The sequence below is a fragment of the Scyliorhinus torazame genome, chromosome 13 (assembly GCF_047496885.1).
Source record: "Scyliorhinus torazame isolate Kashiwa2021f chromosome 13, sScyTor2.1, whole genome shotgun sequence".
Lineage (NCBI taxonomy): Eukaryota > Metazoa > Chordata > Chondrichthyes > Carcharhiniformes > Scyliorhinidae > Scyliorhinus > Scyliorhinus torazame.
The window spans coordinates 92,761,429-92,783,557 of record NC_092719.1 but is presented as its reverse complement, the minus strand read 5'-3'; positions in this window follow the sequence as shown (position 1 = coordinate 92,783,557).

Sequence of the window (22,129 nt, the reverse complement as noted above, 5' to 3'; positions counted from 1 at the left end):
GCCTGCGTGGAATATAAGGAATGTAGGAAGGAACTTAAGCAAGGAGTCAGGAGGGCTAGAACGGGTCAAGAAAAGTCATTGGCAAATAGGGTTAAGGAAAATCCCAAGGCTTTTTACACGTACATAAAAAGCAAGAGGGTAGCCAGGGAAAGGGTTGGCCCACTGAAGGATAGGCAAGGGAATCTATGGGTGGAGCCAGAGGAAATGGGCGAGGTACTAAATGAATACTTTGCATCAGTATTCACCAAAGAGAAGAAATTGGTAGGTGTTGAGTCTGGAGAAGGGTGTGTAGATAGCCTGGGTCACATTGAGATCCAAAAAGACGAGGTGTTGGGTGTCTTAAAAAATATTAAGGTAGATAAGTCCCCAGGGCCTGATGGGATCTACCCCAGAATACTGAAGGAGGCTGGAGAGGAAATTGCTGAGGCCTTGACAGAAATCTTTGGGTCCTCACTGTCTTCAGGTGATGTCCCGGAGGACTGGAGAATAGCCAATGTTGTTCCTCTGTTTAAGAAGGGTAGCAAGGATAATCCAGGGAACTACAGGCCGGTGAGCCTTACTTCAGTGGTAGGGAAATTACTGGAGACAATTCTTCGACACAGGATCTACTCCCATTTGGAAGCAAATGGACGTATTAGTGAGAGGCAGCATGGTTTTGTGAAGGGGAGGTCGTGTCTCACTAACTTGATAAGAGTTTTTCGAGGAGGTCACTAAGATGATTGATGCAGGTAGGGCAGTGGATGTTGTCTATATGGACTTCAGTAAGGCCTTTGACAAGGTCCCTCGTGGTAGACTAGTACAAAAGGTGAAGTCACACGGGATCAGGGGTGAGCTGGCAAGGTGGATACAGAACTGGCTAGGTCATAGAAGGCAGAGAGTAGCAATGGAAGGATGCTTTTCTAATTGGAGGGCTGTGACCAGTGGTGTTCCACAGGGAGCTGGGACCTATGCTGTTTGTAGTATATATAAATGATTTGGAGGAAAATGTAACTGGTCTGATTAGTAAGTTTGCAGACGACACAAAGGTTGGTGGAATTGCGGATAGCGATGAGGAATATCAGAGGATACAGCAGGATTTAGATTGTTTGGAGACTTTGGCGGAGAAGTGGCAGATGGAGTTTAATCCGGTCAGATGTGGGGTAATGCATTTTGGAAGGTCTAATGCAGGTAGGGAATATACAGTGAATGGTAGAACCCTCAAGAGTATTGAAAGTCAAAGAGATCTACGAGTGCAGGTCCACAGGTCACTGAAAGGGGCAACACAGGTGGAGAAGGTAGTCAAGAAGGCATACGGCATGCTTGCCTTCATTGGCCGGGGCATTGAGTATAGGAATTGGCAAGTCATGTTGCAGCTGTATAGAACCTTAGGCCACACTTGGAGTATAGTGTTCAATTCTGGTTGCCACAGTACCAGAAGGATGTGGAGGCTTTAGAGAGGGTGCAGAAGAGATTTACCAGAATGCTGCCTGGTATGGAGGGCATTAGCTATGAGGAGCGGTTGAATAAGGAACTCACTACCGGAGGAGGTAGTGGAAGCAGGGACGATAGGGACATTCAAGGGGCATCTTGACAAATATATGAATAGGATGGGAATAGAAGGATACGGACCCAGGAAGTGTAGAAGATTGTAGTTTAGTCGGGCAGTATGGTCGGCACGGGCTTGGAGGGCCGAAGGGCCTGTTCCTGTGCTGTACATTTCTTTGTTCTTTGAATAAACTCGGTTTGTTCTCACTGGAACGAAGGATGTTGAGGGGCAACCTGATAGAGGTCTACAAAATTATGAGGGGCATAGACAGAGTGGATAGTCAGAGGCGTTTCCCCGGGGTAGAGGGGTCAATTACTAGGGGGCATAGGTTTAAGGTGAGAGAGGCAAGGTTTAGAGTAGATGTACGAGGCAAGTTTTTTATGCAGAGGGTAGTGGGTGCCTGGAACGCGCTACCGGAGGAGGTGGTGGAAGCAGGGACGATAGTGACATTTAAGGGGCATCTTGACAAATACATGAATAGGATGGGAATAGAGGGATACGGACCCAGGAAGTGTAGAAGATTGTAGTTTAGTCGGGCAGCATGGTCGGCACGGGCTTGGAGGGCCGAAGGGCCTGTTCCTGTGCTGTACATTTCTTTGTTTTGTTCTTGAGTAAAGAACCTACCTCTGACATCCCTCCTATATCTTCCACCATGAACCTTATAGTTATAGTGTAACAGCTACATCTACCCGAGGAAAAAGTCGCTGAACGTCCACTCTATCCCCTCTCATCATCTTATACACCTCAATTAAGTCACCTCTCATCCTCCTTCGCTCCAATGAGAAAGCCCTAGCTCCCTCAACCTTTCCTCATAAGATCTACACTCCAATCCAGGCAACATCCTGGTAAATCTCCTTTGCACCCTTTCCAATGCTTCCGCATCCTTCCCATAATGAGGTGACCAGAACTGCACACAATGCTCCAAATGTGGTCTAACTAAGGTCTTGTACAGTTGCAGCATAACCTCACGGCTCTTAAACTCAATCCCCCTGTTAATAAATGCTAACATACTATAGGCTTTCTTCACGGCTCTATCCACTTGGGTGACAACTTTCAGAGATCTATGGACATGAACTCCAAGATCTCTCTGCTCCTCCACATTCTTCAGAACCCTGCCGTTAACTCTGTGATCCGCATTAAAATTTGGACTACCAAAATGAATCACCTCACACTTATCAGGGTTAAACTCCATCTGCCACTTTTCAGCCCAGGTCTGCATCCTATCAATATCTCTGCAGCCTACAACGGCCCTCCACATTATCCACTACTCCACCAATCTTGGTGTCATCGACAAATTTACTAACCCAACCTTCAACCAACATCCAAGTCATTGATAAAAATCGCAAATAGCAGAGGACTCAACACCTGTGGTACACCGCTGGTGACTGGGCTCCAGGATGAAAATTTACCATCTACCACCACCCTCTGTCTTCTATGTGATAGCTAGTTACTGATCCAATCGGCCAAATTTCCCTCTATGCCATGCCTCCTTACTTTCTGCATGAGCCGACCATGGGGCACCTTATCAAACGCCTTACTAAAATCCATGTATATGACATCAACTGCTCTACCTTCATCTGTGTACTTAGTTACCTCCTCAAAGAATACAATCAAACTTGTGAGGCAAGACATCCCCTTCACAAATCCGTGCTGACTATCCTGGACTAAGCTGCATCTTTCCAAATGATCATAAATCCTATCCCTCAGGACCCTTTCCAATAATATACCTATGACCGAAGTGAGACTAACCGGCCTATAATTCCCAGGGTTATATCTATTCTCTTTCTTGAACAAGGGGACAACATTCGCCTCTCCAGTGTTCTGGCACTATTCCTGTAGACAGTGAGGACATAAAGATCAAAGCTAAAGGCTCTGCAATCTCATCCCTCGCCTCCTAAAGATTCCTAGGATATATCCCATCAGGCCCAGGGGCCTTATCTATCCTCAGGCTTCTCAAAATTTCTAACACATCTTCCTTCCGAAGGAGTAGAAGTAGGTAGGCCATTTGATCCCTCGAGCATGGTCTGCCATTTGATAGCCCCCTTATTTTTAAACTGTCTCCATATTCCCTCAGAATCTTATATATTTCAGTAAGGTCACCTCATTCTTCTAATCTCCAATGGATACAGGGCAAACTTGGCCAATCTTTCCTCATAAGATAATCCTTTGATCCTAGAAATGACAAGGTACCTTCTCTGCATTGCTTTTAAAATAATATTCTTTCTGCATTGCTTTTAAAATAATATTCTTTCCTGCAAAAAGAGACCAAAACTATACACCGTGCTCAATATGTGTTCTCATCAATTTCCTTTACAACAGTAGCAAAGCTTCCTTACTTTGACATTACATTGGCGGCACGTACATTAGTACATTGGTAGTACATTACACGGGCGGCACGGTAGCACAGTGGTTAGCACTGTTGCTTCACAGCACCAGTGTTCCAGGTTCGATTCCCGGCTTGGTCACTGTCTGTGCGGAGTCTGCACGTTCTCCCTGTGTCTGCGTGGGTTTCCTCCAGGTGCTCTGGTTTCCTCCCGCAAGTCTCGAAAGCGTGCTGTCTGACATAATTCGGACATTCTGAATTCTTTCTGTGTACCTGAACAGGTGCTGGAATGTGGCGACTGGGGACTTTTCACATTAACTTCATTGCCGTGCTAATGTAAGCCTACTTGTGACAATAAAGATTATTTTTTTTTTAAAATTAAACAGTCCCCTTGCAATAAATTACAACATTCTATTTGTTTTCCCATTCGCTTTGTACTTGCGTACCTAAATTTGTGTTCCATGTACCAGGGCACCCAGATCCTTCTGCTGCAGCATTCTGCAGTATTTAAATAATATGCTGCTTTTTTTCTTCCTGTCAAAAGTGGACAAGTTCACGTTCCCACATTATATACTCTGCCATTTTTTGTCTATTTACATAACTTGTCTACAACCCTTTGCATACTCCTCGGGTGCTATACTCAGGCCTTGTTGCGCTCTCGCTCAAGAGATACGAAGCCGGTGAATAGCGGCAGAGGCGAAAAACGAGAACCGCATCCAGGTGCCAAACAGTTTGCATGCAACCGGCCCGCTCCCATAGGCGAATTAGGGATTTTTCCTTAGTAAGGCGAGAAACCAATTATCACCACTTATGCCCAATTTCCATACAATTAACAAGAGCCACCCCATATCCAACAGCCTCCTGTCGTTCAGCGGCCACCCCAGCAAGTGGTCATGCTGGCGTCGATTGGTCCTCCTTTTGAAAAACGTGAACCTGGCGGAAGGGCTTTGGTATGGAGCCCACAGGCAAAGTGACTGGGGGTGCTAGGACTGCCACTCCAGTGCTCGGCTGGGGTCCCTCGGCTGGAAGTGGGGGATCTTCCGCAAGGGTGGGCCGCCATAGGAAAGTGGGGGGGGGGGTGCTGGGGGAGAACTGCTCGTGGCACCACCATGCCAACCTCTGGATCGTGTTTACCCGTTTCTGGGGCAACCCTTGCCTCTGCTCTTCTGCCCCAATAACCACCCATTCCCCCCTGCCAACTCGAGACCACAGGCCATGCAGCTGAAGGCTAGCGCTAATAGGGAATTGGCAATCATGGTTAAGTAGGTACAACGCACATCCCAAGTGGATTCCCGTGAGTAGGCGGGTAGCATGTGGGAGTCATGCCTAGCATCCCAATCACACCTTGCTGCTTGGATACTGTGCCTGAACACTCCGGGAGGCAACGCCACACATGCAACAGCCAATATCCGAACACCCAGGGAGTGGGACACAGCTCCGGGGCATGTCCACGACCGAAGGGTGGTGGGTGCCACAGGGAGTGGGCGATGTCTGGAGAGATGAGCCATTGCGGAAGAAAGTGACAGGCATCATATGCTGGTTGTGCGCAAGGATGTTTAATGTGCAATTTAAGTCCCCACTCTGCAATGATGTAGCCCCCATCCCACCTCTCCCCCACTGCCCTCAGAGATCCTCAACATTATTGGCCCTCCTAGCTCTGCCGCTACATCTCAGTGATTCCTCAGGATGCACATCTGAAGTGGAGACAGCCAGCTGCTTGCCTCATCCCATGGCCTTCGATGCCACTGGCGGCCATCCTCTGGGGCTCTGAGGCCGGAGCGCCCCGACTCACTTGTCGGTGGCACATGCACAGCCGTGCTGCCTGTCCTGTGTGCTGACATCAAGACACGGTCTCATCAGAGGGATGGAACCCGTGGGAGCTGGTGGCAACCTTCGGCACTCAATCGGACAGGTCCAGGTTGGCACTCACTCTCTCCTCCAGCTCGGTGCCCATAGGGCCCTGCGGTTCACTTTGGCACTGAAGGGCAGCTGGTTCGAGCCCCAGCTGCCCCTGCATCATCTGACTCTGCCAACCCTGCCGATTCCCCATGGTCTGCACCATCCTGTCGACGCCCTCAGCGATACCCCTCAGTGACTGGGACATGCTCTCTGCATCTCGGCAATGCTCACCTGCAACTGGGACAAGCTCCGCAGCACCTCGGCCATTCCCAGCTGAGAGCAGGACATGTCCCGCAGAACCTCATCAAGGTCAGCATGGTACTGGGTGACATCCCCCAGCGAGGCAGGCATTCTGCTGAGGCCCTCAGCCATGGCCGTCACCGACTGCACGATGCCTTGGATACCTTCACTCATGGTGCCGCCGTAGCTAGGCTCTCCACTGCGGTCGCCACGCTAGCAGTGTTGGCCTCGGTGCCACACAACCAGCAACATCTCCTGCACCCGTAGTCTCTGGGACTCTTTCAATCGGCTATGGATCTGCTGGAGTGACGCTGACATCACCCTCTGAATGTCCCGGCTGCTCCCTATCATCTCCATCAACTCCAGGTAACCTACTTTTACAAGCTCAGCATCAGGCTGGGACGCTCTGGGTCCTGGGATCTGACTGCTGTTTCGCCCAGGATTCCTACCTCCACCTTATGTGCATCAGCAGCTGTGTGGCGCTCACCAGATTGTGCCCCTGAAGCCTGTCCACTAATATGTGGTATTGTCCTGTGTGCTGACACACCAAGGTGTGTGTATCTGCGCTGGTGGAGCGTGGGGATGACAGCCCTCCACCAGGGTTGCCGCAACTATAACGGTGGCATCCTCGGAGCTCTGCTCCAAGGTGGCTTCCTGGGAGGCAGCAGAGGCTGCCGCCCAGGATGGGCTGTCGGCGTCGGCTGGAGGACCTGCGGGAGAATGGATATGTGGTCAGTGGGAGGGATGGCTCAGTCAGTAAGCCAATAACAACTCACTTTTGATAGGTTCGGCAGGTGGAGCCTGGAGGTTCCTTACCTCTGCGGCGTCCGCCAGCCTCCGCGTGGGTGATTGATTTATTAAGTGTGAGGTTATTCACTTTGGAAGCAAAAACAAGAAAGCAGATTACTACCTGAATGGTTGTAAATTGGGAGAGGGAGTGTGCAGTGGGACCTGGGTGTCCTTGTTCACTGAAGGTAAGCATACAGGTGCAGCAGGCGGTAAAGAAGGCTAATGGTATGTTGGCCTTCATTGCGAGAGGTTTCCAGTATAGAAGCAGGGATGTGTTGCTGCAATTGTACAGGACCTTGGTGAGGCCACACCTGGAGTATTGTGTGCAGTTTTGGTCTCCTTCTCTGAGGAAGGATGTTATTGCTCTCGAGGGAGTGCAGCGAAGGTTTACCAGACTGATTCCAGGGATGGCGGGACTGTCATATGAGGAGAGATTGCCTAGGTTGGGATTGTTCTCGCTGGAGCTCAGAAGAATGAGGGGAGATCTCATAGAGACTTATAAAATTCTAACCGTTTCGGACAGAGATAAGGAGACATTTCTTCACACAAAGAGTGGTGAGCCTGTGGACTTTATCACCACTAGAAGTAGTTGATGCTAAAACTTTGAATATAGTCAAGACGCGGCTGGATATAGCACTTGGGGAGAATGGGATCAAAGGCTATGGGGAGAAAGCAGGATTAGGCTATTGAGTTGGATGATCAGCCATAATCATGATGAATGGTGGAGCAGGCTCGAAGGGCCAAAAGGTCTCCTGCTCCTATCTTCTATGTATCTCTGTCCTCGGCCACCCCAGTCACTTCCAGGGCCTGCTCCACAAAGGAGCACCGGCACCCCTCTGCCTGCCTGGGCCCTCTCCCGACAATTATGCTTTTCCTGAGGAGACACAAGAGGGGGCCTCACGTGTTGTTCACAGTGGTGGGAGGGTTGGGCGGGGTCCCATCGGGAGTTGGGGGGGGTGGATGTTTCCTTAAGCGAGGGGGGTGGGAGCATCACTCGTGCTGCGCGGTGTAGGTTGTTGACCTTTTCTCGGCACTGGAGGCCTCTTGGTCACGCTCCCCAAGCTCACAGCTGCCACCACCTCGTCCCAGGCAGAACCGGCTGCCCTATGGCTCACTCTCCGGGACCCTTGGGGGAAATGGACATTCCTCCTGGCCTAAAATGTGTCTCAGTGCCTCCCCAGGTCAGCGTCCCCGAATCTTTGGCTGGTCTCCTCGCCGCCATTGTGAGCTTGCTGGGGTTGGTGAGCAAGTGCAGCTTAAGTGCTGCTCGACCTTGTTAGCGGAGTGGGGGGGGGGGGGGCGGAGGAGAGCAGGCTGGCGAGCGTGGTCCCAGCAATTCAGCTGGTGAGCCTTCATTTGCAGCGAGAAGCCATGAGGCCTCATTACGTGGACCAATTAACATTGAATGGTGTTGCCGTCTGAAAGCCGGGAAGCTCGTGGCAATTCCCGCTCGCTACCACACTTAGAAATCTTTCCGGAGAATCGTGCCCCTTATGTCCTCATCAGAACATAGAACATACAGTGCAGAAGGAGGCCATTTGGCCCATCGAGTCTGCACCGACCCACTTAAGCCCACACTTCCACCCTATCCCCATAATCCAACCCCCCCCCTAACCTTTGTGGACACTAACGGCAATTTAGCAGAGCCATTCCACCTAACCTGCATGTCTTTGGACTGTGGGAGGAAACCAGAGCACCCGGAGGAAACCCACGCAGACACTGGGAGAACGAGCAGACACCGCACAGACTGTGACCCAGCGGGGTTTAGAGAACCTCAAAGTGTATCATGGAGTTCACCTGACCCACAACTTTTAATAGATTGTGGTATGGGGAGCACAGGGCCCACTCTGTAGGTGTGGTACAGCAGAAATGAAAAGTATTTTTTTAAAGCAAAACAATGTTTATTCTATGAACTCAAGCTAACCTTTTTAAAACATACAGTGAACATCTTAGCAACCATTAATTCAAATACAACTCCCAAAGAATACAACACTAAGTAATCCTTAATAAATTCCCAAACAACATTTAGAAGACAAAAGACCTTTTAACACAAAGATCAGGTTTAAATTCACTATTGAGAGCAGTTACCACTTTGAAAATCCCAAATGAACATTCACAAGCTTGCAGAGATTCATACACATCCTGCTGTGATTTCAGCTTCTCCAAAACTAAAATGAAACCAAACCCACCCTGCAGCAAAAAGCCTAAAGCGAAAGTAAAAAGCTGACAGACTGCCCAGCTCCACCCACTCTCTGGCATCACTGCAGTAATAAACACCCATTTCTTAAAGGTACTCTTACTACAGATACTTATATACACACCCATTTATAAACACCCATTTCTTAAAGGTACTCTCACATGACACCTCCCCCCAAGAAAAAAAACATCAACTCCAAGATGGTTTCATTTTTCACCTTTTCACCATTCTTTAAGAAATGCACACAGTAAACATACTTCTGTTCATCACATTCGTGACAAAGCATCGGCTATCACGTTTTCTCATCCTGCCACATGTACTATTATTAAATGAAATGGCTGTAACAATAAACTCCAGCATTGTTATTCCGGAATCGCTCCAAAAATGTCAACGGATTATGATCAGTATATATAATGGTGTCAGATGGATTGCTGGTCACATAAATGTGAAAATGTTGCAAAGCCAGCACCAAACTCAAAGCCTCCTTCTCAATCATAGAACATAGAAAATACAGCACAGAACAGGCCCTTCGGCCCACGATGTTGTGCCGAACGTTTGTCCTAGATTAAGAACAAATCAACCTACACCCCACCATTCTACCGTAATCCATGTACCTATCCAATAACCGCTTGAAGGTCCCTAATGTTTCCGACTCAACTACTTCCACAGGCAGTGCATTCCATGGCCCACTACTCTCTGGGTAAAGAACCTACCTCTGACATCCCCCCTATATCTTCCACCATTCGCCTTAAATTTATGTCCCCTTGTAATGGTTTGTTCCACCCGAGGAAATAGTCTCTGTCTACTCTATCTATTCCCCTGATCATCTTCTAAACCTCTATCAGGTTGACCCTCATCATTCTCCGTTCTAATGGGCAAAGGCCTAGCACCCTCAACCTTTCCTCGTAAGACCTACTCTCCATTCCAGGCAACATCCTGGTAAATCTCCTTTACACCTTTTCCAAAGCTTCCACATCCTTCCTAAAATGAGGTGACCAGAACTGCACACAGTACTCCAAATGCGGCCTTCCCAAGGTTTTGTACAGCTGCATCATCACTCTTAAATTCAATCCCTCTGCTCATGAACGCTAGCACACCATAGGCCTTCTGCACAGCTCTAGCCACTTGAGTGGCAACTTTCAAAGATCTATGAACATAGACCCCAAGATCCCTACCGTTAACCCTGTATTCCGCATTCATATTTGTCATTCCAAAATGGACAACCTCACACTTTTCAGGATTAAACTCCATCAGCCACTTCTCAGCCCAGCTCTGCGTCCTATCTTTGTCTCTTTGCAGACGAAAACTATCCAACTATCCATCACTATCCACAACTCCACCAATCTTCGTATCATCTGCAAATTTACTGACCCACCCTTCAACTCCCTCATCCAAGTCATTAATGAAAATTACAACCAGCAGAGGACCCAGAACTGATCACTGTGGTACGCCACTGGTAACTGGGCTCCAGGCTGAATATTTGCCATCCATCACCACTCTCTGACTTCTATCGGTTAGCCAGTTTGTTATCCAACAGGCCAAATTTTCCACTATCCCATGCCTCCTTACTTTCTGCATAAGCCTACCATGGGGAACCTTATCAAATGCCTTACTAAAATCCATGTTCACTACATCCACTGCTTTACCTTCATCCACGTGCTTGGTCACCTCCTCAAAGAATTCAATAAGACTTGTGAGGTAAGACCTACCCCTCACAAATCCGTGCTGACTATCCCTAACCAAGCAGTGTCTTTCCAGATGCTGAGAAATCCTACCCCTCAGTACTCTTTCCATTACTTTGCCTACCACCGAAGTAAGACTAACTGGCCTGTAATTCCCAGGGTTTCCCTATTCCCTTTTTTGAACAGGGGCACGACATTCGCCACTCTCCAATCCCCTGTTGACAGTGAGGACAAAAAGATCATTGCCAATGGCTCTGCAATTTCACCTCTTGCTTCCCATAGAATCCTTGGATATATCCCGTCAGGCCTGGGGGACTTGTCTATCCTCAAGTTTTTCAAAATGCCCAACACATCTTCCTTCCTAACAAGTATCTCCTCGAGCTTACCAGTCTGTTTCACACTGTCCTCTCCAACAACATGGCCCCTCTCATTCGTAAATACTGAAAAAAAGTACTCGTTCAAGACCTCTCCTGTCTCCTCAGACTCAATACACAATCTCCCGCTACTGTCCTTGATCGGACATACCCTCACTCTAGTCATTCTCATATTTCTCACATATGTGTAAAAGGCCTTGGGCTTTTCCTTGATCTTACCCGCCAAAGATTTTTCATGCCCTCTCTTAGCTCCCCTAATCCTTTTAGTTCCCTCCTGGCTATCTTGTATCCCTCCAACAAAGAACAAAGAAATGTACAGCACAGGGCCCTCCAAGCCCATGCCGACCATGCTGCCCGACTAAACTACAATCTCCTACACTTCCTGGGTCCGTATCCCTCTATTCCCATCCTATTCATATATTTGTCAAGATGCCCCTTAAATGTCCCTATCGTCCCTGCTTCCACTACCTCCTCCGGTAGCGAGTTCCAGGCACCCACTACCCTCTGCGTAAAAAACTTGCCTCGTACATCTACTCTAAACCTTGCCCCTCTCACCTTAAACCTATCCCCCCTCTACCCTGGGGAAAAGCCTCTGACTATCCACTCTGTCTATGCCCCTCATAATTTTGTATACCTCTATCAGGTCTCCCCTCAACCTCCTTCGTTCCAGTGAGAACAAACCGAGTTTATTCAACCGCTCCTCATAGCTAATGCCCTCCATACCAGGCAACATTCTGGTAAATCTCTTCTGCACCCTCTCTAAAGCCTCCACATCCTTCTGGTAGTGTGGCGACCAGAATTGAACACTATACTCCAAGTGTGGCCTAACTAAGGTTCTATACAGCTGCAACATGACTTGCCAATTCTTATACTCAATGCCCCGGCCAATGAAGGAAAGCATGCCGTATGCCTTCTTGACTACCTTCTCCACCTGTGTTGCCCCTTTCAATGACCTGTGGACCTGTACTCCTAGGTCTCTTTGACTTTCAATACTCTTGAGGGTTCTACCATTCACTGTATATTCCCTACCTGCATTAGACCTTCCAAAATGCATTACCTCACATTTGTCCGGATTAAACTCCATCTGCCATCTCTCCGCCCAAGTCTCCAGACAATCTAAATCCTGCTGTATCCTCCGACAGTCCTCATCGCTATCCGCAATTCCACCAACCTTTGTGTCGTCTGCAAACTTACTAATCAAAGTCTGAACCTTGTTTCCTCAGCCTTACATATGTATCCTTCTTCCTCTTAACAAGACATTCAACCTCTCTTGTCAACCATGGTTCCCTCACTCTACCATCTCTTCCCTGCCAGACCGGGACATACATGTCACGGACACGTAGTATCTGTTCCTTGAACAAGTTCCACATTTCAATTGTATCCTTCCCTGACAGCCTATGTTCCCAACTTATGCACTTCAGTTCTTGTCTGACAGCATTGTATTTACCCTTCCCCAATTATAAACCTTTCCCTGTTCCACACGCCTATCCCTCTCCATTACTAAAGTGAAAGTCACAGAATTGTGGTCACTATCTCCAAAATGCTTCCCCACTAAAAAATCTATCACTTGCCCTGGTTCATTACCAAGTACCAAATCCAATGTGGCTGCCCCTCTGGTCGGACAATCTACATACTGTGTTAGAAAAGCTTCCTGGACACACTGCACAAACACCACCCCATCCAAACTATTTGATCTAAAGAGTTTTCACTCAATATTTGGAAGGTTGGAGTCACCCATGACTGCTACCCTGTGACTTCTGCACCTTTCCAAAATCTGTTTCCCAATCTGTTCCTCCACATCTCTGCTGCTATTGTGGGGCCTATAGAAAACTCCCAACAAGGTGACTGCTCCTTTCCTATTTCTGACTTCAACCCATACTACTTTAGTAGGCAGATCCTCCTCGAACTGCCTTTCTGCAGCTGTTATACTATCTCTAATTAACAATGCCATCCTCCCACTTCTTTAACCACCCTCCCTAATCGTATTGAAAAATCTATAACCAGGAACCTCCAACAACCATTTATGCCCCTCTTCTATCCAGGTTTCCGTGATGGCCACCACATCGTAGTCCCAAGTACCAATCCATGCCTTACGTTCACCCACCTTATTCCTGATGCTTCTTGCGTTGAAGTATACACACTTCAACCCACCTCCGTGCCTGCAAGTACTCTCTTTTATCAGTGTTACCTTCCCCACTGCCTCACTGCATTCTTTGGCATCCTGAACATTGGCTACCTAGTTGCTGGACTACAAATCCGGTTCCCATTCCCCTGCCAAATTAGTTTAAACCCTCCTGAAGAGTACTAGAAAACCTCCCTCCCAGGATATTGGTGCCCCTCTGGTTCAGATGCAACCCTTCCTGCTTGTACAGGTCCCACCTTCCCCAGAATGCACTAGAATTATCGAAATACCTGAAGCTCCTACACCATTCCTGCAGCCACGTGTTCAACTGCACTCTCTCCCTATTCCGCTATCACGTGGCACCGGCAACAAACCAGAGATGACAACTCTGTCCTGGCTTTTAACTTCCAGCGTAACTCCCTAAACTTGTTTATTACATCCACACCCCTTTTCCTACCTACGTTGTTGGTACCAATGTGCACACGACTTGGCTGCACATCCTCCCCCTTAAGGATCCTGAAGACACGATCCGAGACGTCATGGACCCTGGCACCCAGGAGGCAACAAACCATCCGAGAGTCTCGCCCGTGCCCACAGAACCGCCTGTCTGTACCTCTAACTAGTGAGTCCCCTATAACTAGTGCTCTCTTAATCTCCCTCCTTCCCTTCTGAGCCCCTGAGCCGGACCTCGTGCCAGAGACCCAGTCACTGCAGCCTACCCCTGCTAGGTAATCCCCCCCCAACAGTATCCAAAGCAGTATACTTATTGTTGAGAGGAACAACCACAGGGGATTCCTGCACTAACTGCTTCCTCCTCTTCCCACCTCTAACTGTTACCCAGTTACCTTTGTTCTCAGGTTTAACTATTTCCCTGTAGCTTCTATCAGCCCCTCAGCTTCCTGAATGATCCTCAGTTCATCCAGCTCCAGCTCCAGTTCCCTAACACGGTCTGTGAGGAGCTGGAGATGGCTGCACTTCCCACAGGTGAAGTCAGCAAGGTCACCGGTGGTTTCCCTTACCTCGAACATTCTGCAGGAGGAACATTCCACTGCCCTAGCTGCCATCACCTCTACTTAGTCTCCCAATAAAAAAGAAAAAAAAAGTCTCCCAATAAAAAAGAAAAAAAAAGTAAATAGCTTACCTGCTCACAGCACTGAGTCTTTTTTTTTAGGTTAGAGGAGGAGGGAGGGTGGGAGGCACTACACGTGTAGTGTCTCGGGTTTCCTCACCGTTCAAATTTATTGGGTAATACAACCTTCCCAGGTCTCCCCACGGCCGACTTCCGGTTTCCTGCTCCGAAAAAGTAAATTAAAAATCAAAAACTCAGCTTACCTTCCAGCTCTCCCCTCCAAAAATCGCTCCCCTCTCTGCCCGCTCCGCTGGAAGAATAAGGCCGAAACCTCGGAGGTAAGTGCCTTTTTAAAGAAAATACCAACCTTCCAAAGTCTCCCCACGGCCGACTTCCAGTTTCCTGCTCCGAAAAAGTAAGTTAAAAATCAAAAACTCAGCTTACCTTCCAGCTCTTCCCTCCAAAAATCGCTCCCCTCTCTGCCCACTCCGCTGGAAGAATGAGCAAAATTAATCGTTGAATACTTTTTCTGGTGAGAATTCAATTTCTTTGAAAAATAACGAATAGGCCGCTCTCGCCCTTCGTCGTCCTCTTGTAGAAGCACCGCACCTACGCCCACATCACTCGCATCAACAGCCACTTTGAATGGTTTGGTATAATTTGGGATGGATAACACAGGAGCAGCGGTTAACACAGCCTTCAGGCCGTGTTTCAGGCTTACCTTGCAGGTCAGCTGTTGAGTTCGGGAGTGAGAGCTGGGACCTTGGAATCAGCGCGGGAATTTTGAAAAAGCGCGGGGGCTGCGAGGCAGAGGGGACCATTTAAAAGGTCGCTGTCTGTGGTGAGGTGAGTACAGATTAACTTGCTTACCTTGCAGGTCAGCTGTTGAGTTCGGGAGTGAGAGCTGGGACCTAGGAATCAGCGCGGGAATTTTGAAAAAGCGCGGGGGCTGCGAGGCAGAGGGGACCATTTAAAAGGTCGCTGTCTGTGGTGAGGTGAGTACAGATTGTCGGGAGTGAGAGCTGGGACCTTGGAATCAGCGCGGGCATTTTGAAAAAGCGCGGGGGCTGCGAGGCAGAGGGGACCATTTAAAAGGTCGCTGTCTGTGGTGAGGTGATTACAGATTAACAACTTACTTACCTTGCAGGCCAAGTCGATTTCAGCAGGAGCGGAGCAGGCTAGTCCATTTCAGCGGGGGCAGTGCGGAAGTGGTTTCTGGGAGGTAAGTTTCTCCTTTAAATTTTTATTTTATTTTAGTGTTTAAGGTGGGAACAGGAAGTCGACCCGCGGACTTCTGGGAAGACCCTCACCAATAAATTCTGGTGGAGAGGAAACCCGAGACACTACACGTGTAGTGTCTCCCACCCGCCCTCCTCCTCTAACCTAATAATAAAACCCTTTGGTGTGAGGTAAGTACCATATTTTATTATTGTTATTAATAATTTTTTGTTTTTTTATATAAAAAATTTAATTTAGTTGTTAGCCAGATCTTGGTAGAAAGTTAGAGGAATGGCAGGGAAGGGAGTGCAATGTTCCTCCTGCAGGATGTTTGAGGTGAGGGATGCCGTTAGTGTCCCTGCTGATTTTACCTGCAGGAAGTGCTGCCATCTCCAGCTCCTCCAAGACCGAGTTAGGGAACTGGAGCTGGAGTCGGAAGAACTTTGGATCATTCGGGAGGCAGAGGGGGTCATAGATAGCAGCTTCAGGGAATTAGTTACACCAAAGATTGGAGATAGATGGGTAACTGTAAGAGGGACTGGGAAAAAACAGTCAGTGCAGGGATCCCCTGCGGTCGTTCCCCTGAGGAACAAGTATACCGCTTTGGATACTTGTGGGGGGGACGACTTACCAGGGGTAAGCCATGGGGTACAGGCCTCTGGCACAGAGTCTGTCCCTGTTGCTCAGAAGGGAAGGGGGGAGAGGAGCAGAGCATTAGTAATTGGGGACTCTATAGTCAGGGGCACAGATAGGAGATTTTGTGGGAGCGTGAGAGACTCACGTTTGGTATGTTGCCTCCCAGGTGCAAGGGTACATGATGTCTCGGATCGTGTTTTCCGGGTCCTTAAGGGGGAGGGGGAGCAGCCCCAAGTCGTGGTCCACATTGGCACTAACGACATAGGTAGGAAAGGGGATAAGGATGTCAGGCAGGCTTTCAGGGAGCTAGGATGGAAGCTCAGAACGAGAACAAACAGAGTTGTTATCTCTGGGTTGTTGCCCGTGCCACGTGATCGTGAGATGAGGAATAGGGAGAGAGAGCAATTAAACACGTGGCTACAGGGATGGTGCAGGCGGGAGGGATTCAGATTTCTGGATAACTGGGGCTCTTTCTGGGGAAGGTGGGACCTCTACAGACAGGATGGTCTACATCTGAACCTGAGGGGCACAAATATCCTGGGGGGGAGATTTGTTAGTGCTCTTTGGGGGGGGTTTAAACTAATGCAGCAGGGGCATGGGAACCTGGATTGTAGTTTTAGGGTAAGGGAGAATGAGAGTACAGAGGTCAGGAGCTCAGATTTCACGTCGCAGGAGGGGGCCAGTGTTCAGGTAGGTGGTTTGAAGTGTGTCTACTTCAATGCCAGGAGTATACAAAATAAGGTAGGGGAACTGGCAGCATGGGTTGGTACCTGGGACTTCGATGTTGTGGCCATTTCGGAGACATGGATAGAGCAGGGACAGGAATGGATGTTGCAGGTTCCGGGGTTTAGGTGTTTTAGTAAGCTCAGAGAAGGAGGCAAAAGAGGGGGAGGTGTGGCGCTGCTAGTCAAGAGCAGTATTACGGTGGCGGAGAGGATGCTAGATGGGGACTCATCTTCCGAGGTAGTATGGGCTGAGGTTAGAAACATGAAAGGAGAGGTCACACTGTTGGGAGTCTTCTATAGGCCTCCAAATAGTTCTAGGGATGTAGAGGAAAGGATGGCGAGGATGATCCTGGATAAGAGCGAAAGTAACAGGGTAGTTATTATGGGAGACTTTAACTTTCCAAATATTGACTGGAAAAGATATAGTTTTTATTTAGCTCCAGGTAAATAGATTAGATGGCATTGAGGTACGTAGGGAAGAGGTGTTGGCAATTCTGGACAGGCTGAAAATAGATAAGTCCCCGGGACCTGATGGGATTTATCCTAGGATTCTCTGGGAGGCCAGGGAAGAGATTGCTGGACCATTGGCTTTGATTTTTATGTCATCATTGGATACAGGAATAGTGCCAGAGGACTGGAGGATAGCAAATGTGGTCCCTTTGTTCAAAAAGGGGAGCAGAGACAACCCCGGCAACTATAGACTGGTGAGCCTCACGTCTGTAGTGGGTAAAGTCTTGGAGGGGATTATAAGAGACAAGATTTATAATCATCTAGATAGGAATAATATGATCAGGGATAGTCAGCATGGCTTTGTGAAGGGTAGGTCATGCCTCACAAACCTTATCGAGTTCTTTGAGAAGGTGACTGAACAGGTAGACGAGGGTAGAGCAGTTGATGTGGTGTATATGGATTTCAGCAAAGCGTTTGATAAGGTTCCCCACAGTAGGCTATTGCAAAAAATACGGAGGCTGGGGATTGAGGGTGATTTAGAGATGTGGATCAGAAATTGGCTGGCTGAAAGAAGACAGAGGGTGGTGGTTGATGGGAAATGTTCAGAATGGAGTACAGTCACAAGTGGAGTACCACAAGGATCTGTTCTGGGGCCGTTGCTGTTTGTCATTTTTATCAATGACCTAGAGGAAGGCGCAGAAGGATGGGTGAGTAAATTTGCAGACGATACTAAAGTCGGTGGTGTTGTCGATAGTGTGGAAGGAAGTAGCAGGTTACAGAGGGATATAGATAAGCTGCAGTGCTGGGCTGAGAGGTGGCAAATGGAGTTTAATGTAGAGAAGTGTGAGGTGATTCACTTTGGAAGGAAAAACAGGAATGTGGAATATTTGGCTAATGGAAAAGTTCTTGGAAGTGTGGATGAGCAGAGGGATCTAGGTGTCCATGTACATAGATCCCTGAAAGTTGCCACCCAGGTTGATAGGGTGGTGAAGAAGGCCTATGGAGTGTTGGCCTTTATTGGTAGAGGGATTGAGTTCCGGAGTCAGGAGGTCATGTTGCAGCTGTACAGAACTCTGGTACGGCCGCATTTGGAGTATTGCGTACAGTTCTGGTCACCGCATTATAGGAAGGACGTGGAGGCTTTGGAGCGGGTGCAGAGGAGATTTACCAGGATGTTGCCTGGTATGGAGGGAAAATCTTATGAGGAAAGGCTGATGGACTTGAGGTTGTTTTCGTTAGAGAGAAGAAGGTTAAGAGGAGACTTAATAGAGGCATACAAAATGATCAGAGGGTTAGATAGGGTGGACAGTGAGAGCCTTCTCCCGCGGATGGAAATGGCTAGCACAAGGGGACATAGCCTTAAACTGAGGGGTAATAGATATAGGACAGAGGTCAGGGGTAGGTTCTTTACGCAAAAAGTAGTGAGGCCGTGGAATGCCCTACCTGCTACAGTAGTGAACTCGCCAACATTGAGGGCATTTAAAAGTTTATTGGATAAACATATGGATGATAATGGTATAGTGTAGGTTAGATGGCTTTTGTTTTGGTGCAACATCGTGGGCCGAAGGGCCTGTACTGCGCTGTATTGTTCTATGTTCTATGTTCTAAATGCCTGTTGACACTCCGCTGTCCACTGGAATTTGTTACGCTTCTTGAGCAAGTCTGTCAGTGGAGCAACCACACTGCTAAAATTCGTTCCAATTTCCGGTAAAATCCACTCATACCAAGAAATCGCATTAATTCCCGTCATGCCGAGGGTATCAGAAACTCCGCAATATCGTTTGTTTTCACATTCCGTGGGACCATTCGACCCTGTCCAATTATATGGCCATGGAAAATGGCTTGGGCTTTTCGAAATTCACTTTTGGCTAGGTTTACCACCAAACCCGCCTCCTGAAGTCGATCGAATAACTCCCTCAGATGTTTTAAATGATCGTTCCATGTCTGACTGAAAATTACCAGATCGTCGATGTATACCGCACAATTGGGTAATCCTGAAACAACTTTGTTAGTTAACCGTTGAAATGTGGCTGGGGCATTTTTCATGCCAAATGGCATAACCTTGAATTGGTATATACCATCTAGAGTCACAAAAGCTGAAATCTCCTTCGCCCTTTCGGATAATGGTTCCTCAAATGCTGGAATGGGTATTAAGGGCGCTGGTTTTATCACTGCTTAAGATTTCCCTATCACTTGACATGTGTGACACGATTGACAAAATGTAACTACATTTTTATGTAGTCCAGGCCAATAAAAATGTTTTTGTATTTTAGCTTGAGTTTTCCTTATTCCCAAATGACCTCCCACTGGTACCTCATGTGCAACTCGCAACACCTCCTTTCTGTACCCTACCGGCAATACAACTTGATAAACTACTGCCCACTTTTCATCTGCCTGCATATGTAAAGGTCTCCATTTTCTCATCAAGACATCACTTCTATGGTAATAACACTCTGGTATACACTCAGATTCCTCTTCCGTGTATGCTTTCTGATACATCCGTTTTATTTCTATATCTTTCTGTTGGAACTCCGCCAATTTTCCTGAACTAAAAATATCCGCCTCATCCTCCACCTGTTCTTGTTCTTTTTCAACCATCTGATCAAAAATCGTTTCTTATAATTGCACTTCAACTTCATCTTCACTCTTTGATTTCTCCTCGTCTTAACCTGTGACTTTGCGACCTTGTTACTACACAATCCCGAAAAATCCCAGAATACTCATGCTTCAACACTTCAGTTGTCTGATTTTCCACTGGCTTATCCACCACAGTAGGCATCACTCCCACCTGCGCTCCAGCTATATCATTACCCAAGATAAACTGTATTCCTGGACAAGATAGTTTCTCTATTACTCCTACTACCACTTCACCACTCTTCACTGGACTTTTCAACCTTACCTTAAATAATGGAACACTACTCCTCGCACCCTGAATTCCACATATTACCACCTTTTCTGGCGATATTCTTCCCAAACTACATAACTCCTCATCTCTTACCATTAAAGATTGACTAGCTCCCATATCTCTTAAAATTGTGACTTCTTTACCTGCTCCTCCTGATACACATGAGTAAACTTTACCCACACAAGTAAATTCTTTGAAGAGATCTGGCACCTTCTTATCCATCACCTCTTGCACCTCCTTCACTTCACTTGGGCTTTCCTTTACCACTTTAACAAACCCCACTGTCTTACCCTGTTTTACCACATCAGCCTTCCCAGTGCTTTTCTTCAACCACCAACACTGTGACTTTACATGGCCTAGTTTATTAGTGAAAACATTTGAAACTTTTCATTTCTTTTCCACCCTCCTCGATTTCTTTTTTAATCTGAGGTACACTCTCCTTATTATCTCCCATCAGATCACCTTTACCTTTACCACTTGAGTATTTCTCATGTCCCCAATTTCTATCCCTCACAGGCTGAAACTGATGTCGAAAACCAAGCTTTGATTTATGAACTAATTCATAATCATCTGCCATTTCTGCAGCTAATCTCGCAGTTTTAACCCTCTGCTCTTCCACATGAGTTCTCAGTACATCAGGAATTGAACCAAATGAAATGAAAAAGGCTACCTCCTTCTCATCAAACCTTGGCAATGCTTGGACATATTTAAATAGATCCCCACCAAGCTATGACGCTCTTTCTCACTATCCTCATCACTATCCTCAAACTGTAAATTTCCCTTTAAATCTGCTTATTCTAACTGACTGGCATGTTTCATGGCCATTTTCCGAAGTTCAAACTCTCTCTTTCTTTTTGCTCTCTTTCGTAATCAAGCTGCTTTAATTCTTTCTCATGTTCCATTTGTTTCATTTGTAACTGATTTTTTGCCATTTCCAATGAGTCAAACTGTATGTCAGGCAACTTTAAATGCTTAATTACCTCATCTTTTCGCATTTTGTCAGATAATGTTAACTGCAATGTTTTTGCCAAATCTAACAGTCTGCTTTTGCCCACTCACTCAACTTGTCCAAATCACACTGAAGGATCTCTGCATCCTCCTCACACCTCATCCTCCCACCCAACTTGGTATCATCTGCAAATTTGGAGATATGGATGGGTCTCTGGCTATCCACTCTATCCATGCCTCTCGTCACCTTGTACACCTATATCAAGTCACCTCTTCTTTCTTCGCTCCAGTGAGAAAAGCCCTAGCTCCCTCAACCTTTCTTCACAAGACATGTCCTCCAGTCCAGGCAGCATCCTGGTAAATCTCCTCTGCACCCTCTCCAAAGCATCCACATTCTTCCTACAATAAGGCAACCAGAACTGGACACAATATTCCAAGTGTGATCTAACCAGAGTTTTGTAAAGCTGCAGCAAAACCTCGCGACTCTTAAACTCAATCCCCCTGTTAATGAAAGCCAACACACCATATGCCTTCTTAACAACCCTATCAATCTGGGTGGCAACTTTAAGGGATCTATGTATGTGGACCAGAAGATCCCTCTGTTCCTCCACACTTCCAAGAATCCTGCCTTTAACACTGTATTCAGCATTCAAATTCAACCTTCCAAAATTAATCACTTCACTTATCTAGTTTGAACTCCGTCTGCCACGTCTCAGCCCAGCTCTGCATCCTGTCAATGTCCTGCTGTAACCTGCAGCAGCTCTACAACCCCACCAACCTTTGTGTCACCGGCAAACTTACTAACCCACCCTTCTACTTCCTCATCCAAGTCATTTAAAGAAAACACAAAGAGCAGAGGTTCCAGAACAGATCCCTGCGGGACACCACTGGTCACCGACCTCCAGCCGGGGGTGTGCCTTGAAGAGACCAAGAACCATCGAGTGTACCAGGATGAAGGCATCGTGCACACTGCCCGGATATCAAGCGATGATGTGCATGATGCGCAGTTGATGGTCACATACCAGCT